Here is a 13515-nt window from a genome sequence, read left to right as displayed (position 1 = left end):
TCCTATTTTTCCAGAGGGTGTTTACAAACATTAGAGAAAACTACATAAAGACTTGAACTCTGAAAATTAATACATGTTGTCTATACAAATAAATAACTTAATAGAGCTAAAAACAAAAACTCCTGTACAATGGTGAAAATGAAAAGTGTTATTGATTGCTTCTCTGCAGTTTCACTTTCCACAGCTCAGAAACAGTAATGCTTGGGAAGCTCTCATGAGCTACCTAATTAATCAATCATGATTCATGACATTGAAAAATCCCTGCACAACAAAGGCCATGTCTTATTTACCCTTATCTCTTTCATGGTTCCCAGATAACAACTTTGCACGTATTTCACTTTTAAGAAAGGATATTAAATACCTGAAAAATCCCTCTGAAAAAATTTAATAGACTACATTTTTGCATCCAGGGCTTCTTTCTCCCTTTGCTGAGATCAATTTCAATTTAGACTAAGATATGAGATATTGTGCAGATGGTATTTGCAAGTCAAAATAAAATATAGTTTGCTTAGCTTTCCTCTGAGTAAGGGTGCTTGTCTTTCTCTTTTGAGAAAAAAAAACAACTATTATTTTGTCAGAAATATGTGAAAGATTTCTAGCTTTTGGAAAAAACCTGATATATTTGGAGAATAACAAATTTGGTTAATTAATTCTTTAATTTAATGATTACTAGCCAGTATATATTGAACTAAAAATAAAAATAAAAATGGGCAAAAAAAAGATAGAAACCTAGAACCATAATCCTAATAGTCAGAGATAGCCTCTGTTTACATTCCTATTCTAGTTTTTATGCATAATATGTTTCTTATATTTAAAAGCAAAGAATTGCATGATTTGACCATATAAATAATCAGAAATGAGCTCTATTTTTCTCAGCATTCTGAGTAAACCTGAAATTAAAGGCATGCCAAAGCCTCCCATACAGCTGATCAAAATAAGCACTCAGGTACCTGGATTCAACACAAAGCCCTGTCGTATGGATGGAGGGGATGAATGACAAGTGGTGGAAACAAACAAGTGGAAGCTACCTATTTCCTTCAATTCCCCATCTTGCTTCCACAACATTTTTCTTTGGAAAGAAACTGAGCATGAACAGGAAAACTGTGACTCATCTTGCACAAATAATGTGTATATCTCAAACTCCTATCTTTTCAAGTTAGGAAAGTCATCCAAACAAGCAGGATGTGCAATCATTTTCTGCCTGAGACCATCCATGGTTTGATAGGTTGGCAGTCTATGGCCAGTGGGACACATTTAGTCTGCTGCTTATTTTCTTATTGCCTGTTAGCTAAAAATTGTTTTTCAATTTCTACATGGTTGGATTGTAGTCAAAAAGAATAATATTTTATAATATGTGAAAATTATATGAAATTCAAATCTCAATGTCATAAGTTTTATTGAAACAGCCAAACCCATTCATTTATATAGCAAATATGGCTATGTTCATGCCACATAAATTTAAGTTGCTGAGATAAAAATTGGACTTCCTGGAAAGTCTAAAACACTCGCTCTCTGGCTCTTTACATAAAAAGATCGCTGACCCTTGGTTTCATCTCTATCTCACTTCTGATATCAGCATCATGGGCTGGTCCATCTCCCGTAAGACTGATATTTTAGGATGGGAAGTGTGATCCTCTTTGGCTTATTCAACCTAAGATTAACTTACTAGCATTCAGCTGCTCTATCTTGAATAATAAAGGAAAATTCAGCAAAACTAAAGCTTTTACAGAGGCATCTGCTAAAGAGTAAAACATTTTTCCATTGCCTTTATTCAAAAGAGTGCTCTAGCCAAAAGCATTATTAACTTTCCATGATCTCTTTATCCCAAAGTGAGATCATCATTGCAATAACAGGTTTTTTTTTTTAATCTTTTTTTTTTCCCAATTGGTCTATTTATCTTTTAGGCTTACTCATTAGAAGCTAGTAACTGCTTCTTATTGTCTCACTGATTTATCTTTTTCTCCCACGGATTTATCTTAATTTATGAGATAAAGTTTAGAGACCCAGGTTATTGCTAGCAATCCATGATGACCAGTTTTTTTGTTGTTGTTGTTGTTTTATCCCAGTATGTTCAATATGTGATAAATTGTAAAATTCACATTTCTTCACCTTCCAAGGCAAGATCATCACCAACAGAACTTTAATAAACTCCTTTAGTTTTCAAAGAATATGGGAGATTTTGGTTTGATAAGGAAGGGATGCATAAAAATATGTCATTTAAAACTCTAAAACATAATTTGTAGACTTTTAAAACTAAAACATAATCTGGAGACTACCTTGAGAATATCTTCCTTAAGTTTCAAAGGGACACAGTTTATTGTATTAGATATTACCAAGATACATATGTAATACAATAAAATACATACTTTTTTGTATGTTCATTCTGGTAATATCATCATAGACCCTGTTTCTGAGACTGAAGCATATAACAAGCTCTGTGAGTAATTAAAAGACTAATTTGGAGATATTTAGGTTACTACCAGAGTCCTTAATTTTGTTGTTGTTCATCTACTACTTTAACTTTCAGGGCAGATAATTTAACTGAATTTTTCTTTTTACCAGCCCATATTGAGTACCAGTATAAAGTTTCATTAAACTCCTTTTTTAAAAGATTTTATTTATTTATTTGAGAGAGAAGAAGACAGAACAAGAGAGAGCATGAGTGGAGGACGGAGGCGGAGGGAGAAGCAGACTCTGTGCTAAGCAGGGAGCTCAGTGTAGGCTCTATCCCAGGACCCTGAGATCATGACCTGAGCCAAAGGCAGATGTTTAACTAACTAAGCCTCCCAGATGCCCTGTCATTCAAGCTACCTTAAAGATAGTTAACCCTCATAGATTGCAAAGGTGTTTGCCCAGTATCCTTTCTTTGCGGTGTCATTCCTCCCACGCTTCCCTAGTAACATCATTCTATATTGTTAGTTTGGCTATAATTGGCCCTGTTACCCCAATGGCAAAAGTAGTTGTGCAATCTAGGCCCAACCAATATCCCTGGCCTTTGATTAGTCCAGAGATGACCATGTGGCCATATCCTAGGAGGTGGAATCCTTGACAGGAACTTTACTATCAGAAAGGCAGAGTATTTGGGGGGCAGGGTGAATTTCAGGCTCTTCATTAATTGCTTCATTCATTAAACAAATGTCAATGAGTTCTTAATGTGCCAGACTCTGGTCTGGCCTGTTAAAATAAAACAGTAAAACCAAACAGGACAAAACATTCCTATCCTATAATGTTTATCTTCTAATTGGGGAGGGAGATGGATAATATACACAATATGTAAAAGTAACATTTGGTATGTTGGAAAGGAATAAGAGCCCTAGACAAAGGGAAAATAGAGCAAGGTAAATAGGATTGACAGCATACAATATTAAGTGGAATGGTTATGATGGCTCTTATTAAGAAGGTGACATTTGAGCAATGACTTGAAAGAGGTGAAGGAGTAAGCCATAAAGATATCTGGATGTCAACTGTCTAAACTATGAGACCAAAATGATATGAAAGAGGGAGGAAAGGACAAAGACCTGAATTTTTAATCCTTCAACAATAAGAGATTAAGGAGATATGGAAGAAAAAGTAAAAAGATAAAGAAGAAGCCATTGATGGAGGGGGGGGGAAGCAAACCAGAAAAGTGCGGTGTCTTAGAGGAAGGTATGATTAACTCCTAGCTACCTTTCTCGTTAGGTAAAGATAACCTGTATGACATTAAAGCCAACCAATACAGAGAAATGATGTTGAATCAAATTTGTCTGAATCAAGTTTAATCTCACTCTGATACCCTTCTAAATCAGTTTTGCCTAGGACTATGACTTTGGATTCATTCAACACAAACATGACAAGAATCCTAGTTGCCTAAACAGAAGAGTTCCATTTTGGAGTTTTTCCTAAAAATGGAGCAGTGTAATTGGTGGATATTTCATCTTTTCTTTTACATGAAAAACTTCACTTGCTGGACTGAGTATCTTTCTAAGTCTACACCTCCAAAGATGACATCAATTTTTTATAATATAGCTAGCTCACATGTAACCAAAATCACAACTATCCCCTTCCCAAATGAGTAACAATGAAAACTGTCACTATTTCTGCAACCAAAGATGTTCTCTTCAACTTATTTTGAAGCTAATTTCTAATGTCACAATCTACTCTCTTGAATCCATTTACTTTCAAATTTTTTAGATAATACCTACTTATGTAACCTATGTAACCTTGTTATCACCAGGCCAGTTTTTAGTGTTAGATTTCTATTATTTCTTTTGCCTTTTGCTAGTTTCTTAGTTGGCCTGAGATCCTCACCTCATGGGATAGCATGAACAATCATTTCTAAGAGGTCTAGGGGTATCATATTTTCTCAATGCTATTAAACAGGATATAAAAAGAGGTGCCCCCAAAGTCCCCTAGTTCATCTGTAATTCTTCCAAAGTTGATTGTAGGGTGAAAAACGTATTGCACTTGCTGATATGGTGATGATCCTTTTTACTAACTATTCTTTTTTTTTAAGGTTTATTTATTTATTCATGAGAGACACACACAGAGAGAGAGGCAGAGACACAGGCAGAGAGAGAAGCAAGCTCCATGCAAGGAGCCTGATGTGGGACTCGATCCCATGACTCCAGGATCACGCCTTGAGCTGAAGGCAGGTGCTTCACCGCTGAGCTACCCAGGCATCCCACTAACTATTCTTATGACATGGGATGTCCAAGATGGCCACATGCCAACCACAGTTTACAATTTAGTGGAACCATTTTTATATTTTACATAAATTTAAATCTCAGTGTGCCTCCTTCGTATATTATCAGTTTCATGCCCATGAAACAGAGATTCAAAAATGTTTTGAAAGTCATCAGGTAAAATTTTAAAAAATATCGTTCCTACTGCTCTTCAATTCTCAGACCTCTGACATTAACTATGAAAGATGTAGCATTATTTATAAGTTGTCTCAGATCATGTATTACACATAAGACAAGGCAATGTTCAGTGTATTATGGTCAATGAAAGAACAATGTAAATGAGTTTTCAATAGATCAAGTTATTTAAGGCCAGCTACATATGCATGGTGTGAGCATGATAGGAATTTTTCCTTTCACAGGCTTCAACTTATTGCTTCTATTCCTGGAAAGTGAGTACCATGGACAGAAGCCATATTGATGGAAAAACTTGGTGTACATGAAATACTCAGTAAGTTCATGTCATGGACAGAAGATGGCCACAGGAAGCAAACTTAGATTCCAAATAGTGTTTTTTTTTCATTGAGGGTAAACAATTGTCATATTAATGCTACAAAAATCCTGATGCTACCAGTAGCTAGCTATTTTCAACTGGGGTATAACACTTTGTTAGAAATTCAAATCTTGTTGTTGCTGGCATATTTTGTCCTTAGTAATGGCTATAGTCAAATTACCTTAGAGTAAGGAAAGGACAAGTCACTAGACCCAAACATGGTCTCTATTCTTTTTGGGTGAAATAACTAGGTTCAGACCTCTCTTTTAAGAGATTCATTCACGGTTTATCCAAAACCCTAGGGCACAACTCCTCCAATTGTACTTCTCCCAAGTCTTTGACAATTTAGCCAAAAGGCTGCAGCTCTCCCCAAATCAAGAAAGTTGGGTCACAATCTAGATTTCCTTCCAGGCATAACAAATTTCAAAATGTCTTACTTGAAGTTCTGCCAAATAGGAGGATTTTCTCACTCCATTATCTTGCAAACTCACTCTTAAAGAGCTTTCTAATGCTGTAGCAATCCACTTTTAGGTAGGGCTTACATACCCTGCAGAATTCCCTACAAGTATCTCTTAAGACTTTTATCCTCTTTAGGTTGGACACAGAATTTTCTATGAAGCCATCCATAGGCATAGGTTGAGTGAGGAAGAACGGAAACATGACCTACATAGAGTTAATGAATATAGGGAGAATTTATTGACTTCATGTACACAGGGGTCTGATCCTTAATAGACTTCCATTTAATAATGGAATTTATCTGGGCATGTTCAAACTTATAATTTGGTGGGTCATATAATAAATAGATAATAGAAGATACAGATACACTTCAGGGATCACATTTAAGTGTCCTTTGAGGTTTTACCACTTAAGGATTCTGCTCTGTTAGAGTCTTCAGACCTCTCAAAATTAGCAGTATAATATGAACTGGAAGGGCAACTCATAGTATGCCAGTCTAAAATTCTTCAATGGTTCTATAAAGTATACAAAGTAAAGTATGGTAGAAAAGCTGAAATAAATTATTAAGTAGTGAAGTATATCTAGGATGAAACATAAGACACCTTCAAAATAAAAAATCAATTAAATGCTATACCTCTTTCTGAATTAAATGGAGTAAAAGCCATCCTTAACCTTGGAGGAGATTACAATTAACTCCATATATTTAGAGATAAAAACCTCACTAAGAAATATATTTTTATAAGCTTCATTTTTAACATCACTTATTTTTTTTAATTTAGAATACTTACAACTTACATTTGTCTAGGGCCAAATATGACATCATCATATTGATAGAGAAGTGTGATGACCTGGAGAGGACATTTTTTAATCAGTAATTTATGATATATTTCCTTGCCATAATATGGGTTTGGTATTTAACACTGTTCAGAAACGAAATGTCTAAAAACACCTGCATAAAGAACTACACATAAGTTAAATCATAAATAAACAAGGTCAATATTGGGCAACCCGGGTGGCTCAGCAGTTTAGCACCACCTTCAGCCCAGGGCCTGATTCTGGAGACCGGGGATCGAGTCCCACATCGAGTCCCACATTGAGCTCCCTGAGTGGAGCCTTCTTCTCCCTCTGCCTGTGTCTCTGCCTCTCTCTCTCTCTCTCTCTTTCTCTTTGTCCCTCATTAATAAATAAATAAAATCTTAAAAAAAAAACCAAGGTCAATATTCTAGAACTCAATGTTTTCCCAAGCTGAACTAGAGAAATAAAAGAGAGCTAACAGAATCACAGTACCTAGGAAATCTTTGGTAGTGACTGAAACTTCAAGGATATTTCAGAAGATGGAGTGTGACTGGTTCACAAAGAGAGTTAAGTATAAGTACCAAGGGCTTCCTCCTGCTCAACAGCATCATAACTCCAACACCATTTACTCTGTGTGTTAGGGAACCATCAATCTTTTTTTTTTAATTATTAAATCCACTTCCCAAGTATATACTCCTGAATTTGAATACAGCTGTTGGAAATAAAATATACACCATTTTCCCCACCTACTGTGGGATAAACTCAGTCACAATCATTTATCATTTGATACTGTAAGCCTCCAGTGGACCACTGGGGTCAATTAAAGTATCCCTTCTCTAAATAATAATCCTGTGTCTTTACAATTTTTTTGTTTCTGAAAAAGAGTAAAGAGGCATAGTATGTGTAAAAATGATTATATCAGCCTTTACCACACACTCTTCACTTTCTGGCTCTTTTTATTTTTTAATTATCTCCAGTCTTCTTATAACCAAGGAGACCAAGTATCCCTTTCTTAATGAGATTTAATATTTCCAGAATTTTCCAGAGCATTTTACATATATTATATTTATTCTCATAATAACTCTTTTGAATAGTATTCTTACCCTATTTTGCACTTTGTGTGAAGAAACTGAGGCCTTAAATCACATAGCAAGTAAAAGGGATGGGGGGGGGGGGACGGCGCAGTATTTGAACCCAGGCTATTTGCACTGCACTGTTGATGTGATGTCTTGTTGGTATGAAAGAAGGACAGTTCCCATTTTTATTAGGCCAGTGCAATTTGCTTGGTTGTATATATCAAATGAAGTCTTAGGAAATACCTTAAAATTTTATCCTCTGCTATCTAAATCACAGCCAACAATCTCCACTATTATTATTTCTTAAAGTACTATACCCAGTTTTCTCTCTTGCTGATAGTCACCACCTGTACCTACCAACTTTGACCCTTCCTATTATAATTAACAACTCTTGGGTGGTTACAGCCTTTTCCACCAGTGGAGAAAGGATAAAAGGTCATTTTAGGCATCTTGACACTTTCCTTTATTACTCTCTCTTTCTGGCCACTAATAGTAAGGAAGCACTGTGGCGGGAACATCATATGGGCTCCAGCAATAGGTTATAGATCTACTCTATAAGTCGTTTCTCTCCAATCCATTGAATTTCTTTGCCTAACTTATGTCAAATACTGACTCTTCACAGCAGTCATCATGAATCAAGGCTTAGTATAATTGCACATCAGTTAAAACCACAAGCTGTTAAAACTCTTGAGAGCTGTCCATGACTGTGCTTTAATGTGCATTCTCGATGGGTCCAAAAAACACAAATGAAGCATATTTCAAGCATGTGCTCTTGTCCCTGGACAAAGTATCTTTAAAATCAAAGACCACTTCATCTCTTCTACCTTCTGTCAGTACTCTGGCAACTTGTACAACTCCTGAGTACATTTCCACTCCTTCCGAGTATGGTTTTGCATAGTGATGTTAAGGTCAGTGATAAATTCCAACTCTAGTTAATGAATAGGTCTCATAATTGGGAAGTTCATTTCAACTGGAAAAAAAAAGAAGGTGTAGGGAAGGATTCTGATAGTAGGGAAATCATTAGAAATGTCCTGCTATGTCAGGTACTCAAGCCTGAAGTGCACTTAATCCATGTAAAAGTCCACATGTTAGTGAAAACAAAATCATAATTTTTACCAACCAGAACTCTAACTTTAACCACAAAAAGCAAATGCAACTGAGAATTTGGCTTTCCCTTACATTATACTCTGTGCCCTCTGCCATTGCTACCTGGACAAGAGTAGTGTAAGCACTGAATTCAGGCTGAAAGCATTTCCTTTTGCATAATCACTTGGTTATACCAGTTAGGACACCTTTGAGTGCAAAAGACTATTGACCTAACTAAATGAGCTTCAATAATGGGGATTTGTTGTCTTATACAATGACAATCTGAAGTAAAGGGGTTCCAGTGTTAGTCCAAGAGCTCAGTTGCATTACTAAGGACTGAGGTTCATTTTGTCTTCCTTCTCTACCATATTCAGCCCACTGGCTCTACTTTCACTCCTTAGGGCCAGGAGATGGCCACTGCAGTTATAAGCATCATGATAGCCAATATAGTCTCCAGTCAAAAGAAAGAGGTATTTATCCAAGATTTATAATTTTATAAATGAAAATATAAGCCAAGCAGACTACCCTTCATGTCCAAACCAGGCTCTAGCTTCAGTGGGCAGAGATGCTTAGCCATGATCTGGCCGTAGATAAAGCAGGAAAAGTAACTATTTGGCATTTTAATCTTTGGTAAGATAAGATCTTAAAAATGCAGAAAGGGAGAAGTTATTAGTTTGGGTGAGCAACCCAGTATATTTGACACGACACTGGAACTCAGTTTTGTTAAGTTGTCTACAATCAGACTGGGTATACTGCTTTCTCCATATAGAAAACATAGGGTCAGCAGAATGGCTTACTATTCCTATTATTCTTCTGCATCCTAATCCCTCCAAACTACCTTAATATGCTGCTGACTATGTGGCCTGAAGCCTTGACTTTGTTGGGTATGTCATCCTGAAACTACAGCATAATGGGTTGATATTTTAATTTCTGATTTACTCCCCAAACCCAAATGAATGGGGACCCCTCCTGCTCCCTCTTTTTCCACCAACTCCATTTCAAGCCTGAGGTCTATTCTTTGAAAACCTCACTATTGGATACTACCAATACGTTGCATAAAGACTGTATGGAAGAGACAAAACCTGGGTTCCTTTGGCATGGGAGATTTATTATAAGAGTGTCCAAGAATGTTGATAGGTCTCTTTAGCTGTGCAATTATTCTGGATTTGCCTCACAGTTTTTATAAGAGATAAGATATGCACTGAACTGTCCAGAGTGAGATCAAGTAGCCTGCCTTCTCTGTGTTTATTTAGTAGTTATATTTCTTAAGAAGGATCATTTTGATTCCATTCAATATGGAGCATATTGCTAAGAAAAATTTCATTTTGGTTACCATAGGATGAATTGTCCTTTTTCAAAAGTAGTTGTCAGTGGCCATCTTTACTTTATTTATTTTATTTTTTTTAAAGATTTATTTATTTATCATAGAGAGGGAGAGGCAGAGACACAGGAGGAGGGGGAAGCAGGCTCCATGCCGGGAGCCTGACGTGGGACTTGATCCGGGGTCTCCAGGATCGCGCCCTGGGCCAAAGGCAGGCGCCAAACTGCTGAGCCACCCAGGGATCCCAGTGGCCATCTTTAAATCAGGTCTTATTGTCCTGACCCCATCATTTGTGGCTAGGCCAGCAGGGTTACTTTCCTGCAACATAGATGGCATAATCCTCAACAGTTTATACTAAAATTAAAAAAAAATTACTAGAAGGATACAGTGATTTTCAGACATTCTTTAGAGTTTTTTCTTTTTTAAGGGTTTATTTATTTGAGGAAGAGAGAGGAAGAGAGAGAGCATGAGCAGAGGGGGGAGGGGCAGAGGGAGAAGCAGACTCCCCACTAAGTAGGGAGCTGGACTCAGGGCTTGATCCCAGGACACTGAGATCATGATCTGAGCTGAAGGCAGACACTTATCCGACTGAGCACCCAGGCACTCCTACACTTTATTTCTGAACCATGTCAAGGCACCAAATGCAGCCATTTAGAGAACACTTGTTTCATGCCAGTCAACATACTGTGTTGCGTATTCATCAGCATCGAGTTAGTACAATCCCCATTATACAGATGAAGAAACACGGTCAGGAAGTGACTTACCAGTATTAGGCAGCAGAGAAGCCTATCAGTACTGACTGAATTACCTGACTTTGAATAGCTTGAAGGAAGAGAATGAAAAGTTAGAAGAAGCCATTTAAATTTGGTTGCCTTTCACATCAGGTTCATGTAAAAAAATAAATAAACATAAGGACACAGTGAAATATTAATCGGGCTTATGTTTATGGCTAATATTTTTTTCAAGCTGTCTTTAATTCTTAAGTAAAATAAAGTGAGTGTGAGATGGGCCTGAACTTTAGGTAATAAATTTCATCATGATAGAATTCTACTTAGAGACTCAGTTTCTTAAACACATTTTGTAATTGAGCTATTTTTGTAGTTGAGATGATTTTTATTATTTAGTTTGTTAGTTTTAGATGATTTTTAAATGTTGTTCTTAACATCTATCAAGCTAGAAGGAAACTAGCTCTATTGTGACTACTGTATGACAGACATGAGTAGAGGTGCATTAGGCACACCAGGTCACTGAATTTTATGAATAGTCTCATATTTTTCATAGTTGAAATAAATACTTCCCCAATGATTAAAGAAATAGGTTACAATGACATATATCTTATGAAACTTCCTTAATATATACATTTAAGTATTACATTATGTCATTTATCTGAGGACTTTAAGCCATCTTTGAAATAGCTCCAAATTTATAACTATGGCTTTCCAAAAGTGATTACAGGTGTTTGTCATTGTTCCCAAGAGTACATGTAATTTTTTCCCTGATTATCTATGCTCTAAATGGAACATTACAAACTAACCTGGGTAATGATTTTGATCTATATTCTGATGTTGTGTACATGCCCTTCATTTTTAATTTGTATTCAGATATTCACATCGGAGGCAAGAGTCTAATTGATTGTTCTGAAGACAGAGTGCCTACTGCATCAAAATAATTGGAAATTTCCGACTCAGCCTTGTATATATTTTTCTCTAGTTAAGATTTCTTTTGAATTTGCAGTTGTGCAGTCAAAATGCAAACATTTCAAAAATTATTTAACTGGCATCTTATTATTATGGACACTCTGCAGTTCATAAGCACATGCATATAAAACACCAAGAAAGTCAAGTACTAGAGACTTGCTTTATGGTATCAGGTTAATTTAAACCTTATTCAAAATTTACATTTTTCTTTGTTGGGCTTGTTTAACCTCATGCTTGAGCTCTTTAAGCCTCTTTGCTAATCTAGAAAATCTCATAGTAATTCAGAATATTTTTTGTGGGGATTATGAGATAATGAATGTGAAAGTACCTAGCCCCAAATAGGCTTGTTTGGTATGAGGTTTCTATGTTTTTTTCCTGAACAATGCTAATCTGTCCAAATGCTACACAAGTTACGTAAACTACCAATATCAAGGGAACTTCGAGTTCATGAAAAAAAAATATGTCCTAACCCCCTTTTTTTAACTATGTGGAAAAATGTTGGATTTCAAGGTAAAGAAGGATCCTTGCAACCAAGTGGCAAGCTATAAGTGTTACCCTGCTTTTTCTTTAGTTACTTAATCAAGTATTGAAGTCTCTAAGGGGTTGAAGGACTTTTCAGCTGCCACTCAGGGCACTGCTCCCTTCCCCAATCTTTGTCTCTGATCCACTGTCTACACTTCACAGTCCAAGTTTTATAACTGCAATGTGTCATGGTGGCACCCCATGCTTCTCCAATATTATTATTGCCTTTGCCTTGAATCATATATTCTCCTATTACCTAATTCCTCCACCTTCCAGCTCAACCTAGATAATACCTGCTCTAGCAGGTCTTACCTGAACATCATGTCCTCCCCCAAACAAAATGAACTTAAAATTCTATCTCCTACTCTCCCATCATTGGGGAGAGTCAATTCTTGATAAAGAGGAACACATGTAAGCTTGTTAACTGAATCCATCCCCACACTACTATGGACTATTATCTCTGTGAAGAGAATGTGCTGAGCCAACAGCCCAAGCTAAAGACCTGAGAATTAGTTTATGTGATCTTACAAGCTTATCTTTGTATTTTGGAGTCTAAACTACCTGTCAAGTCCATGGGCACAAAGAAGTTCAGAGTAGCAAAGAGAAAAGTTGGGCAAAACAATTTGGTCTACATTATGAATTCATCAAGGCCTGATTGGACTTTCTGTATCTTCAAGGTCAGTTCTCACCACAATTCTGGTATGTTATTTGGTACCAGCCCTTGACAATGACTCTAGAATAATCTAAGGAAATTCTGATTGAACCTTTTAAAGCCTTTCTCCTGGGATGCCTGGGTGGTTCTGTGGTTGAGTGTCTGCATTTGACTCAGGGCATGATCCCCAGGTCATGGGATCAGGTCCCACATTGGGCTCCTCTTGGGGAGGCTGCTTCTCCCTCTACCTGTGTCTCTGCCTCTCTCTCCGTGTCTCTCATGAATGAATAAATAAATAATAAAATCTTTTAAAAAGGGCCTTTCTCCTATAATCTAATAATAAGAAATACATGAATAATTTTTTAAAAAAATATATTGGATACTATAATTATAATTAAATATTATAATCACATCAAAAGTAAATAAATATTAAGTTGAAAACCACATGTAATAATATCCCATATTTATTCCTACTAAGAGGCACAAAGAAAGTGCAGCTTCTTTGTTTTAACAGATGTGATGTTTACCTGAGCCCCACCTCCTGGGAGACTGAAAATGGGCAGATTATTGAGGCAAAGTAGATAATAATAAATTTATTTCACTAGAACATGGTCCATTATAATAAATTGAAAGTATTTTAAACTTACATATTCTCTTTTAGGTTATTTGGTTCTCTCAGCTCTACCTTTCCCTATCCCC

This window comes from Nyctereutes procyonoides, unplaced genomic scaffold (assembly GCF_905146905.1).
Source record: "Nyctereutes procyonoides isolate TBG_1078 unplaced genomic scaffold, NYPRO_anot_genome, whole genome shotgun sequence".
In the NCBI taxonomy this organism is placed as follows: Eukaryota; Metazoa; Chordata; class Mammalia; order Carnivora; family Canidae; genus Nyctereutes; species Nyctereutes procyonoides.
The sequence above is the reverse complement of the archived record's forward strand: the minus strand, read 5'-3'. Positions refer to the sequence as shown.